The sequence below is a fragment of the Xenopus laevis genome, chromosome 7S (assembly GCF_017654675.1).
Source record: "Xenopus laevis strain J_2021 chromosome 7S, Xenopus_laevis_v10.1, whole genome shotgun sequence".
NCBI lineage: Eukaryota > Metazoa > Chordata > Amphibia > Anura > Pipidae > Xenopus > Xenopus laevis.
This window is the reverse complement of record NC_054384.1, coordinates 41,126,425-41,141,113: the sequence shown is the minus strand read 5'-3', so window position 1 is coordinate 41,141,113 and position 14,689 is coordinate 41,126,425. Positions and strand designations below refer to the sequence as shown.

Genomic DNA, 14,689 nt, shown 5'->3' with positions numbered 1-14,689 from the left:
TTATCTTATGTTAGATGTAAGATGTAACTTCAAATTTCCTATGCAATGTATGCCACCTGAGCTAGTTTGTTATATACAGTAACATAAAAGTTTGGTAAAAGGAGAAAGATATGAATCATTTGTTTTTAGGCTTAGGTACATTCCTTAACAAGGAGAGCTTCCAAGTCAGTGGTCCATTAACAGCACCCTCCCATAGGGAGGAACAATGGCTAAAGTATTGTCCTTGATAAAACATAACTTTTATTTGTGAATAAGTTAAAAATTCAAAAGAGGAAGAACAAAAAACTAAAACTAGCAAGGATAGTGTTCTACACAAAGGAAATCATCGAAATGAACAAGATACCCAGAAATAAATTACCTTAATAGGAATTGTTTTTTGTGTAGGAATGGCTTAAGGAACAAGTAGCTATACATTAAGGGGTCTGTATATTATGCTTTGTAAAAATAAATTTGCTGGAAATCTGGTGTAAAAATATGTGAAAAATAAATGGTGAATTTTTTGCTACTGTTATTTTACATTGCATCAGACCTTTGTAAGTAAGTTCCTGCAGAAGTTGCTCAAAGAAAAAGCGTGTAAACAATTATGCCATTTTTACATTGTTTTTTTACAGGGTGATGACTGCCAATGTGTGGTGAATTATTCCTCTGTTTTTTACACCACATAATAAATTTGCCCCCCCAACTTTAATAAGCATTTAGATGACAGCGCTGGATAAATGTGCATTAGTATTACAGTTCCAATGATGCTCCAACCTACATACATGGAATGGCTCCAGTGTGTGTCCTCTGTTTGAGGATAGGCGCGGTCAATGTACCTGCTACGTGGGAGCAACTACTTCTGTCCAACAGGAGAGGTATTTGGGACAGGTAGCATTACCTGGGGAAACTTTAAGAGCTGTCAGGGGAAAAGGACAGAATTGAGGCTGTCTTTGTCCACCCAAACTGAAGTGTACTGTGCCAGAGTGGACTTACCACATGGGTTCCCCAGGGCAGGGTTGTAATTGATATCTATATGTTGCATTTTTCTAAGTTATATAAAGTTGTATCTGTTTTCTGCACTTGTGCAGTATTACTGTTTGCTAGTGGGGCCACTTGTAGGTGTATTTATGGATTCCACTAGGTGGGGGCACTGCATTAGAGAAATTCCCAATATCTTTCATATGATAGGTGATTCAGGCCCTGAATTGGTAAGAGATACTATTTATATTAAGATTGTATATCCTATAATACATGAGGTTTCGCAATAGGGTTACAAATGCACACACACGTTCAATATGCACTTTTTTCATTTCTTGACTTGTTGTGAACACACAGTTGCAGACAACTACTATAAGAATAAATGAAGGGGGGACAGTTTTGAGCACTCTACATCCACCTGCCAAATGAGAAATTAATTAGGCAACTGTTGTAGATATAACTTTGACTGCCCACTATTATGCTGAAACAGGATGATTTGTGTCTGAATTTTATACTTTGCAATTTGTACTATAAATGAGCCTTATTATTTTACTGTGCTCAGGCTGGGTTACAGATAGACATTTAGGGGCACATTTACTTAGCTCGAGTGAAGGATTCTAAGTAAAAAAAACTTTGAGGGCGACCATTGAATAGGCTTCTTCGACCTTCGACTACGACTTCGAATCAAACGATTCGAACTAAAAAATATTCGATTATTCGACCATTCGATAGTCGAAGTACTGTCTCTATAAAAAAAACTTCGACAACCTACTTCTGCACCTTAAACCTACCAAGCATCAATGTTAGCCTATGGGGACTTTCCCATAAGCTTTCTAAGCTTTTTTTGATCGAAGGAAAATCCTTCGATCAATGGATTAAAATCCTTCGATCGAACGATTTTTCCTTTGATCGTTCGATCGAAGTATTTGCGGTAAATCCTTCGATATTCGAAGTCGAAGGATTTTACTTTGATGGTCGAATATTCGACCCTTTAATGTGCCCCTTACTGTTTTATTTTTTACGATTGACAAATAAGCAGGGAAATGTCTGTTAGCCATCTGGTGTTCAACATGCAACAATAAATTATTCTTGATTTTGTGGTTCTTTAAAAGTGTTGCCAACCAAATACAGCAACTTCAAAACAAACTGTTTGGCTACTATTGGCCATTTAGCAGCTACATTTGTTTATGAGATTTACAGAGTATTAGTTACAGATACAGTTTGGTGCTAAAGGTTTTGCCTTTTTTACAGAAATTCATTCAGGAAATGAGGAACAATTAAATTCAATGCCATTATTTAAAAGGATTTACAGCTTTAACTTATAAATATTTGTCAGATTTAACTAAAGTTAATGAAAGATCAGAAGTTAGTTTTTGAAATCCAATCTTAATTTTCCTCTGTAACAATTATTCAATTTCACCATATGTTTAATTGCTTGTGAACAAATGCTGTCTCAAATATTAATCTGTTTTATGGTCCAGTGTGCAACGAAACTGTGCCCTCATTTTGCTGAGACTTTTCTGCAGACAAATACATGATAGATATTTGTTTAAAAAAAAATCTTAATCTGACACTAATAAGAGCATCTGTTTTCTTGCATCTGTGATTCATTATGTTTGATGGGTAATGGGAATTTAATAACACCCTTCTTTTGTTGCATTTTCTGAATTTGAAAATCATAAATATAAATATATATATAAATATAGGCTTGCCATATGGGTGCTGTATGTGTGTAACAAGCACCACTGCAAAGCTAACCTTTGACACTCCCTTTGGAACTCCCAAATTAAGGGGCAAATTTACTAAAGGGTGAAGTGGCAGTTGCTAGTGAAAATTTGCCAAAACGACAATCTGCAGGGACAACGCCAATTTACTAAAAGGCATAGTGGACAATTTGCTAATAGAGGATCTATTAGTGATTCGTTGGACATTGTTAATAATAATAAGTGGCCACTTCCAGAAACTTCACCAACATCACTAATAAAGACATACTGTATATGTTACCTATATGTACCTGCCATATTTAGATTGACGTAAGCACAATTATGTTAAAGTTTTAGTACCCACATTGCAAAGCAAGTTCTTTTCTCCATGATCTCATAAGGTCTAATTTAGCTCATCGGAGAAGCTTTTCTTGCATTTAACCTAGTTCCTGTCTCACATAAAGGTGTTTTCTGGGATGGCAGAACTGTTTTAGTTCACACTGCAGACTTGGGATGCAACAGGGGGATTCTTATAATCTGTCCAGGGTTTACTGTATGTTCACTACTGCTCTACTCTCTACTCCCAAAGTTAAAGCAGGGAGGAGGTTGTGTGAGACAGCTATGTTTCGAATATGCATTTGGAAAGTGAAAATCATATGTGTTTTGTAGTGATATGTGAATGTGTCAAAAAAAATTGTGAAACTGCGAAAATTTTGCGAAATACTTTGAAGTCAATTTACATTAACATTTTTTACTCATGAAAATTTTTATGCATTGTAATATCTGAGAGAGTTAAAGAATTAACAGTGACTCTGGGCTCACAAATGGCAAAACAATGGCTAGCCTGTCGTAAATGGTGATTGCCTTCATATCTCCTAACACTGTTGTATAAATGAGGAACACCTATCATGGACAAAGAGAAGAGTCCATAGACCCGGCCTCGGGTGAGGAAACAACAAAGGCAATGAATGGCATGGGAGGATTCCAACAACAAAGGATGAAAAGATATGTGTTTACACCCTCAAGATGTCAGAACAGGTTTCAGACCTTGGGAACAAATGTCAGATATGGAAGTGACTGTCTGTGCCACCCTGCCACCCACAGGCCATCTTAAACATCATTAGTTGATCTACACTGCCATCTACAGGACACTACTAACTTGAGGTTTCCAAGGCTCATCATATGACATTGACTTGATTGGCTGGGACTGTCTTTTGGGTGTGGCTATCCTGGGAAAAGTGTAGTATGCTTGTTTGAATGGTCTTCCTTATGTGTATATAAAGAGCATTGTAAATACCTTGTTAGTTAGGTCACTTTCCACTCCCTTCCATTGCATCTTTCCCTATCCATTTCTACCTCCCTCCATGTTAGTTAGTTCCCTTTTTATGTTATACCTTTCAGCTCCTTTGTAAATAAATACCACTTATTTAAAGATCAGCCTGTCTCAAGTCATTAGCCTGGCACCCCAAAATAGAGCAGATACAACATATTGGCACCCCAGATTTGAGGAACTAAACCCATCATCGTAAGGAAAAGGAATCTGCATGGCTGAGAAGATTTGAGAAGCCTGAGACTGACACGTTAAAGGTCTGACCAGAAAAGAAAGCTTGGAGCCTAACACAGGTAAGTATATGTTTCTTTTATCTAATTTTAACCGAAGTTATTGTATTAGATACGTTTCTGTTTTTTTTAGTGGAAAGGAGTTAAGGAACACTTTCTGTAAGGTAGTAGGTTCAGTTATTGTGTAGAAGCGAAGGTATAGTTGTTGTGAAGCTTAGTGTTTTGTTTGTGTAAGTAATTGTTTGTAGTGTGTATTGTTTGTTGTAAACATGGAATTTGTTGAAAGATATGTAAACAAATATGCCTCAGCTGATTACTATTCATGTGCAGATGAGTCTTTGACACATCAGTTTAAAAGTCTACTGACACAGTGTCAAAGTTACAACAATAAAGTAAAATGTAATCGTCTTGCAAAAATGGTAAAGAAAATTAAAATGGCTAATGAAATATTAGCATTATTAACCCTTTAAGTGCCAGCAGAATTTCACATTTTGGTTACGCGAAATGCCAGCCGTTTTTTAAACATTTTTTGCTCTCTCACTTTAGGGGCATTTTCTGAGGGGAAACCTATAGTTTACCTAGGAAAACTATACATTGTTTTTTTCGGTAGAAACTGAGCTTTCTAAATCTGCCTGAGTTTTCATGTATTTCCACCTGTGCAAAAAAATTTATAGTGCTAAATACCAAAAAAAATGAAAAATTACCATTTTTCATCGTATATCAATTTATACCAGAAAAATATTTCATTTTACGGATGAAAATCCAACTGATTTGGAAAGCCTTATGTCTCTCGAACGTGCCAATACCAGATATGTATAGTTTTAGGGAGATTTAGGATTTCTGTACATCAAAAACTCCCGGCAGTATATTACCGAATTTTGAAAGCACTAAGGCAGAAAACGGCATGCTTTAGATTCCAAGGCAAAAAATCCTGAAACCGTAGGTTTACCCCAGAAAACCATACATTTTTGAAAAGTACACATTCTGCCGATTACCAAACATAAAAGCTTGTCTGAACATAGCGGTTTTTCAACAAAAAAGTTCAAAATTCTGAAAAATCATTTCAAAGGTTTTATTTTGCTGCTCCGCATATCCCAAACTATATTAGGTACCAAGAAAAAGCACCTGAAATATGATTGCCAGGGGTCCACTGAACAATTTGATACCCATTATGCATAGGTTTACCAAAGTATCTGGCATTTAGAGACACCAATATGTAGTTAGCACATCCAAATTGTTCAGGACTTTACTTCAGCTACTGAGAAATCAACACATTGACTGCATTTTTTGTGGGGTAAAAACATAGAAATATATGTTTACCCCCCAAACCCATATATTTTTGGAAAGTACACATTCTACTGAATCTAAAATGGGTACCCATGCCTTTCTGCTCCAAACTACTGAGTCGCAAGGCTTTCCCACAATTGTCGGTTTTGGTGAAATATCTGAAAATTTCCTCAAAGCTTCAACTTCCCAGCACCATATCGCCCATGTATCATTACGTACTAAGAAAAAGCACCCTAAATATGATTGCCAGGGTTCCTCTGAACATTTTGGTGGTCATTGTTCATAAGTTTACCAAAGTATCTGGCATTTAGAGGCCCCAAAATGAAGTTAGCGCATACAAGCAGTCCCGTGGGTAACTTCAGCTAATGAAAAATCAACACATTGACTGCATTTTTGTGGGGTAAAAACACAGAAATGTGCAGAAAAACGGCAAGCACTCCTGGAGCCACTCGTAGGTAAAAACAGCTTTTATTCAGTCGGTTAAAACATGGAATCCTGACGCGTTTCGTATCTTAACGATACGTAGTCATAGGCATAATGAACAAGGTAACATATCGGCTTATTTAAGTTAATAAACCGGAAATGACATATAGGATGACACTATATTTAAATCTCCATAGGTTTCTTTAACCATTTCGTGTACATCTACTAAAATGTGTTATATAAAATACAAAATTACACAGAATGTTTTCAAACTGACTGAAGAAAAAGACCGAAAACAATTTTCTTGCAACATATCTAACTATGTAACCAGATGACCTACTCCTGCGATGTGTATCAATCTATGTTTCCAAGATATATTAATCTCTTAAACTAATGTTGCCATTTGAAAATCATGGGGCCACAAGTTACGATTTTTATTTTAACCTTTTTTGTACTTGCTAAAATTAGCTACATTCACTTTTCAAAAGGAAAGAAACTGTTAACAGTTAAACTATAACTTTCACAAAAGATTGAAAATACACTATATGCACCAAATAATAAAATATAATATAATGAACAAATGAAAAAATGAAAGGAATGAAAAAATGAAAAATGAAAAAAAGAAAAATGAAAATTAAAAAAAATGAAAAGAATACATATTATAGGCAAATGAACAAAATGTAATTAAATACAGGCAGGCACTACATATGTGTAACCCACTAATATCCCATTTTTGTGGGTCAGACACAGCAGGAGATATCAAACCTACAATTCAAACCCACTGGTTGTCGCGTTCCTAAAGAAAATATCCAAAAAGCCTCCCTGTGGAGGAGCTTGTCCATCAAGCTCCCTCCTCTATATGCAGGCTCGACTTTCTCTATGCCCTGTATGGTAAGTTTTGTAACATCACCACCATTACACTCTAAAAAATGTCTAGACACTGCCGTTGATTTACTTTTTGATGCAATTTGATGAATGTGCTCTCTCATTCTATCTTTTAATTTCCTTGATGTACAACCAACATATTGAATCTTACATTTTTTGCAGTTCAAAAGATACACTACCCCTTTGCTATTACAGTTAATATAATTCTTAATTTTAAAGGGTAAAAACACAGAAATATATGTTTACCCCCCAAACCCATATATTTTTGGAAAGTACACATTCTACTGAATCTAAAATGGGTACCCATGCCTTTCTGCTCCAAACTACTGAGTCGCAAGGCTTTCCCAAAGTTGTCGGTTTTGGTGAAATATCTGAAAATTGCCTCAAAGCTTCAACTTCCCAGCACCATATCACCCATGTGTCATTACGTACTAAGAAAAAGCACCCTAAATATGATTGCCAGGGTTCCTCTGAACATTTTGGTGGCCATTGTTCATAAGTTTACCAAAGTATCTGGCATTTAGAGGCCCCAAAATGATGTTAGCGCATACAAACAGTCCCGTGGGTAACTTCAGCTAATGAAAAATCAACACATTGACTGCATTTTTGTGGGGTAAAAACACAGAAATATATGTTTACCCCCCAAAACCCATATATTTTTGAAAAGTACACATTCTACAGAATCTAAAATGGGTACCCATGCCTTTCTGCTCCAAACTACTGAGTCGCAAGGCTTTCCCACAATTGTCGGTTTTGGTGAAATATCTGAAAATTGCCTCAAAGCTTCAACTTCCCAGCACCATATCACCCATGTATCGTTACGCACCAAGAAAAAGCACCCTAAATATGATTGCCAGGGTTCCTCCAAACAGTTTGGTGGCCATTGTTCATAGGTTTACCAAAGTATCTGGCATTTAGAGGCCTCAAAATGAAGTTAGCGCATACAAATAGTCCTGTGGGTAACTTCATCTAATGAAAAATCAACACATTGACTGCATTTTTGTGGGGTAAAAAACACAGAAATATATGTTTACCCCCAAACCCATATATTTTTGAAAAGTACACATTCTACAGAATCTAAAATGGGTACCCATGCCTTTCTGCTCCAAACTACTGAGTCGCAAGGCTTTCCCAAAGTTGTCGGTTTTGGTGAAATATCTGAAAATTGCCTCAAAGCTTCAACTTCCCAGCACCATATCACCCATGTGTCATTACGTACTAAGAAAAAGCACCCTAAATATGATTGCCAGGGTTCCTCTGAACATTTTGGTGGCCATTGTTCATAAGTTTACCAAAGTATCTGGCATTTAGAGGCCCCAAAATGAAGTTAGCGCATACAAACAGTCCCGTGGGTAACTTCAGCTAATGAAAAATCAACACATTGACTGCATTTTTGTGGGGTAAAACACAGAAATATATGTTTACCCCCCAAACCCATACATTTTTGGAAAGTACACATTCTACAGAATCTAAAATGGGTACCCATGCCTTATTGCTCCAAACTACTGAGTCGCAAGGCTTTCCCAAAGTTGTCGGTTTTGGTGAAATATCTGAAAATTGCTTCAAAGCTTCAACTTCCCAGCACCATATCACCCATGTGTCATTACGTACTAAGAAAAAGCACCCTAAATATGATTGCCAGGGTTCCTCTGAACATTTTGGTGGCCATTGTTCATAAGTTTACCAAAGTATCTGGCATTTAGAGGCCCCAAAATGAAGTTAGCGCATACAAACAGTCCCGTGGGTAACTTCAGCTAATGAAAAATCAACACATTGACTGCATTTTGTGGGGGTAAAACACAGAAAATATATGTTTACCCCCAAAACCCATATATTTTTGGAAAGTACACATTCTACCGAATCTAAAATGGGTACCCATGCCTTTCTGCTCCAAACTACTGAGTCGCAAGGCTTTCCCACAATTGTCTGTTTTGGTGAAATATCTGAAAATTGCCTCAAAGCTTCAACTTCCCAGCACCATATCACCCATGTATCGTTACGCACCAAGAAAAAGCACCCTAAATATGATTGCCAGGGTTCCTCCAAACAGTTTGGTGGCCATTGTTCATAGGTTTACCAAAGTATCTGGCATTTAGAGGCCCCAAAATGAAGTTAGCGCATACAAACAGTCCCGTGGGTAACTTCAGCTAATGAAAATCAACAAATTGACTGCATTTTTGTGGGGTAAAAACACAGAAATATATGTTTACCCCCAAACCCATACATTTTTGGAAAGTACACATTCTACAGAATCTAAAATGGGTACCCATGCCTTATTGCTCCAAACCACTGAGTCGCAAGGCTTTCCCAAAGTTGTCGGTTTTGGTGAAATATCTGGAAATTGCCTCAAAGCTTCAACTTTCCAGCATCGTATTGTCCATGTATCATTACCAGCATAAAGCATCCTAAATATAAACATATGGGTCTACTAAACACTTTGATGCCCAATATGCATAGATATACCAAACTATGTGGCGCACAGAGACCCCCAAATGACAATAGTGTATATACATTTTCACGGCTGACGCTCTGGCTGCTGCAATATGAGCACCTGGAGTGTGTATTATGCAATATTAGACCCCCCTAACAGTACAGAGACCCCAGAAAACCATATATTTTCAGAAAGTACACATTCTGACGAATCCAATATGGGTAAATAAGTGTTTCTACTGCAAACTGCCAAACTGCAAAGCAATGCTGAACATAACGGTTTTTCTCAAATTTCTGAAAATCGTCACAAAGCTTGAATTCTACCCCATTACATGCCACACATTTCGTAAACGTATCAGCATAAAACATCCTAAATATGAACGCCAGGGGTCTACTGAACACTTTGATGCCCAGTATGCATAGATATAGCAAACTATGTGGCGTACAGAGACCCCCAAAAGACAATAGTGTATATACATTTTCACGGCTGACGCGCTGGCTGCTGCAATATAAGCACCTGGTGTGTGTATTATGCAACATTAGACCCCCCTAACAGTACAGGGACCCCAGAAAACCATATATTTTCAGAAAGTACACATTCTGACGAATCCGATATGGGTAAATAAGTGTTTCTACTGCAAACTGCCAAACTGCAAAGCAATGCTGAACATAACGGTTTTTATCAAATTTCTGAAATCGTCACAAAGCTTGAATTCTACCCCATTATATGCCACACATTTCGTAACGTATCAGCATAAAACATCCTAAATATGAACGCCAGGGGTCTACTGAACACTTTGATGCCCAGTATGCATAGATATACCAAACTATGTGGCGTACAGAGACCCCCAAATGACAATAGTGTATATACATTTTCACGGCTGACGCGCTGGCTGCTGCAATATAAGCACCTGGTGTGTGTATTATGCAACATTAGACCCCCCTAACAGTACAGAGACCCCAGAAAACCATATATTTTCAGAAAGTACACATTCTGACGAATCCAATATGGGTAAATAAGTGTTTCTACTGCAAACTGCCAAACTGCAAAGCAATGCTGAACATAACGGTTTTTATCAAATTTCTGAAAATCGTCACAAAGCTTGAATTCTACCCCATTACATGCCACACATTTCGTAACGTATCAGCATAAAACATCCTAAATATGAACGCCAGGGGTCTACTGAACACTTTGATGCCCAGTATGCATAGATATAGCAAACTATGTGGCGTACAGAGACCCCCAAATGACAATAGTGTATATACATTTTCACGGCTGACGCGCTGGCTGCTGCAATATAAGCACCTGGTGTGTGTATTATGCAACATGCAACATAGACCCCCCTAACAGTACAGAGACCCCAGAAAACCATATATTTTCAGAAAGTACACATTCTGACGAATCCAATATGGGTAAATAAGTGTTTCTACTGCAAACTGCCAAACTGCAAAGCAATGCTTAACATAACGGTTTTTATCAAATTTCTGAAAATCGTCACAAAGCTTGAATTTTACCCCATTATATGCCCCACATTTCGTAACTTATCAGCATAAAACATCCTAAATATGAACGCCAGGGGTCTACTGAACACTTTGATGCCCAGTATGCATAGATATAGCAAACTATGTGGCGTACAGAGACCCCCAAATGACAATAGTGTATATACATTTTCACGGCTGACGCGCTGGCTGCTGCAATATAAGCACCTGGTGTGTGTATTATGCAACATTAGACCCCCCTAACAGTACAGAGACCCCAGAAAACCATATATTTTCAGAAAGTACACATTCTGACGAATCCAATATGGGTAAATAAGTGTTTCTACTGCAAACTGCCAAACTGCAAAGCAATGCTGAACATAACGGTTTTTATCAAATTTCTGAAAATCGTCACAAAGCTTGAATTTTACCCCATTATATGCCCCACATTTCGTAACGTATCAGCATAAAACATCCTAAATATGAACGCCAGGGGTCTACTGAACACTTTGATGCCCAATATGCATAGATATACCAAACTATGTGGCACACAGAGACCCCCAAATGACAATAGTGTATATACATTTTCACGGCTGACGCGCTGGCTGCTTCAATTTGAGCACCTGGTGTGTGTATTATGCGACATTAGACCCCCCTAACAGTACAGAGACCCCAGAAAACCATATATTTTCAGAAAGTACACATTCTGACGAATGCAATATGGGTAAATAAATGTTTCTACTGTAAACTGCCAAACTGCAAAGCAATGCTGAACATAACGGTTTTTATGAAATTTCTGAAAATCGTCACAAAGCTTGAATTTTACCCCATTATATGCCCCACATTTCGTAACGTATCAGCATAAAACATCCTAAATATGAACGCCAGGGGTCTACTGAACACTTTGATGCCCAATATGCATAGATATACCAAACTATGTGGCGCACAGAGACCCCCAAATGGATATATAGTAAATAAAATTTACAAGGCAAAACAAAATAAGGCAGTAAAGAGTGAAATGCAAAAAAATCCAATAAAACCACAAAAATCAATGTTTTTTTTCCAGACTAGTGTTATCGGCCGTCAGAATCACAGTTTGAATATTTTAGCTGTGCCAAACAGGTTATACGGCTAGAAACAAGTGAACACAACATACGCAGAGCTGAAAATACAATAAAATGGCTAAAAATTCAATAAAATGGCTAAAAATGCACCAAAATACCCAAAATTGCAATATAATCACCGAAATAACATAAAAAAAGATATTGCACAGTACGGTTAGCGAATACGCTATTCGTAATGGCAATAAAACATTTTTTTCAGCCAAAAAAGAAACGATGCGATAAGAAAAAAAAAGCCACAATGCCATGTATGTGCGTGTGCGTGTGTACAAATGGTAAATTACATGTTATGTGCGCGTGTGTGCGTGTGCACATGTGTGTAAGTGCAGTGAGTGTAAGTGACCCCCCCAATCCCCAAAAATGTATGTGTAAGTGTGTGTAAGTGTGAATCTAAGTGTGTATTACTGTAATAAGTGTGTGTTGGTGTGTTTGTGTGTGTAATTGCTGCACTAACCTGAAAAAAATCGCTGGAGACTGTTGCAGGCGATCTGGAAGGGCCTCAGGAAGAGATCTGCGACGTCCTCTGTGTGCCTGTGCTGTGGGAGATATCCAGCGCGGTGTAGGCTGCAGCAGCAGGACATGTAAGTTACACGTGCCTGCTGCTGTCTTTGGGCCCCTGGGCGATCGCGTCCCAGGGGCCACTCGATCCCCTGCTCTGCTCGTTGCCTAGGGGCAGGGGATCGATGCGGAACGGAGCGAGCGGCTCTAACAGCCGCTCCTCCGCTCCAGAACCCGGAAGTGCTGCAGAACGTAGAATCTACGTTCTGTGGCATTTCAAGTTACTTTTCCACAGAACGTAGATTCTACGTTCTGTGGCACTTAAAGGGTTAAAGATGAAAGTTATTGCTGAGAATAAGGCAGAACAGTGGAGAAATGAGAAGGTCCAGTTTAGAGAAGACTTGGAAAAGTTTGGTGAGTCACTTATTGTAGCAGCTAGCACTTCAGAAGAGCATATTTCAGAATTAGAAGAACTGAGGGAGAAGGTAGAACTGTTAGCTAAACAGAATGATTTGTTAGAAGGAAAGTTGAAGGATTGTGAAGAGAGGTGTTGGCTCAGAGAACAACAGGTGATAGCTTTAGAAAGCAAGGCTGGATATGAACAATATGTCCCAGTAAGTGTCTGCCATGTTACTGAGCAAGAGATAAAAGATGGAGAACAAAGTATGAGACCACAAACATTATCTAGTCCATCTCTCTTTAGCCCCCAATCAGAATGTGCTAGACAACAAGTCAAGTTTGACACTAATTTATCCCCTATTAGCCTTTCCAATAGATCAAAAAGATGCATGTGCCTTGCTTAGAGCATGCCTCCCATTTCAGTTGGCTGCAGAACTTAGGCCTCCGGTTGGTAAGCACATTGGGACATTGTACAATATCAATGAAAACTTGGGGAAGTACCACTGAAAGGTTAAAAGAGTTGCAAAGGATTTTGGGTGGGCATGATATAAGAGGTACAAATGCATTGGAGAATGCAAGTTATAGGAAAGGAGATGATCCAATGTTATTTTGCACTGATTATCTCTCTTTATATGAAGTTGTATTCAACTGCCCTGATATGTTGCCAGATGAGCCCAATTTCCTTTACTCAATGGCAAATAAATGTAATGTTGATTACAACACAAGAACTGCCCTTAGGTACGCCACCTCATACAACAACTTTATAAAAACACTTAGGAATTGGTCTCAGGAATCTTTTGAATTCCAGAGACATATTTCTGTTGCTTCTAAAAACCACCAAAGCAGGAGGTTTCCACGGAAATGTTACAGTTGTGGTAAGTATGGTCATATTGCTCGATTTTGCAGAACTTCTGCCAATCAGCATGAAACTTACCCAATCCATTCAATACAGAGACAAGAGGGGGATGCACAGGAAAATCTAAATGATTTTCACCTTGACCATAGCCCTCCCCCAGAGCCTGAAACTGTTGTCTCCTCTGATAACATAAACACAGGTTCCAATAGTGCAGGAGATCAAAAAGAGAGCCAAAATGAGCCCAAAAGGGAATTTCACACACCGCCCTGTAAAACAGGAAAAGAAGGGACAACTGCCCCACCCTTTATGCCTTGGGTGAACATTCCACTGTGGCTTTACAGCAGTTGGTCTCATATTGCTATGCAAAAGCTAATGGTCAATTTAGCACAGTTTGCCCAGGGTGTACCAAACACAAATATGCCTGTTTTCTAATGACAAGGAATGTGATACAATTAAAACTAGGTATGGCCATGACCACTGTATAATGGATATGTACTGTTATTTGTAATGTTATGTATATTAATTAAATATGTATGTTTCTTTTTCAGAGTACTGGTGGAACAGTGATTGTCCATTTATCCCATAAAATGAAGAAGATTCTGTGATTTTAACATGATTTGTGTTTTAACAGGTTATAGATTTGTTTTAAGGAGCACAGCACCTGATGACTTTGTGTCTTAGACTAAATAACCCTGATTAAATGGATAAGTGAATTGTCTTTAAAACCACGTGGTACAATCAATGAGCTCAATAGTAAAATAATTGTTTGCAAACAATTTAAAAAACAATATTTAAACTCAATAACATCTCTTCACAATACTGGTGTCCTTGGTATATTATTAACTTTATTGTCCACAAGTATTTGTTTTTGTTCATGTATTTGTGTTGTTAAATGTAAATCTTTGTGTTACATGTTGTCTCTGTTTAGTGTTTTGTGTTAGTTTGTATACAGTATTAGTATCTTCATTGTTTTAATCAAAACACTGCTAAAAATAGCAGACCGTGTAATTTTTAATTTTTTTTTTCTTTCTAATTTTTTTTTTTGCTCTCTACTTGCATTCTGGTACCTACGTTTTTCGGTACCAAATGGG

The 14,689-nt window shown here is 37.8% G+C and overlaps 1 long non-coding RNA gene and 1 pseudogene across 1 annotated transcript; both read left to right on the top strand.

Moving 5' to 3' along the window:
* Positions 1 to 4,036: 4,036 nt before the first annotated feature.
* Positions 4,037 to 14,417, top strand: LOC121396312. Its single transcript, XR_005962976.1, has 2 exons — positions 4,037 to 4,283; positions 14,147 to 14,417. It is a non-coding gene; the product is annotated as an uncharacterized LOC121396312 (long non-coding RNA).
* LOC121396311 lies at positions 12,635 to 14,417 on the top strand (annotated as a pseudogene).
* Positions 14,418 to 14,689: the final 272 nt, after the last annotated feature.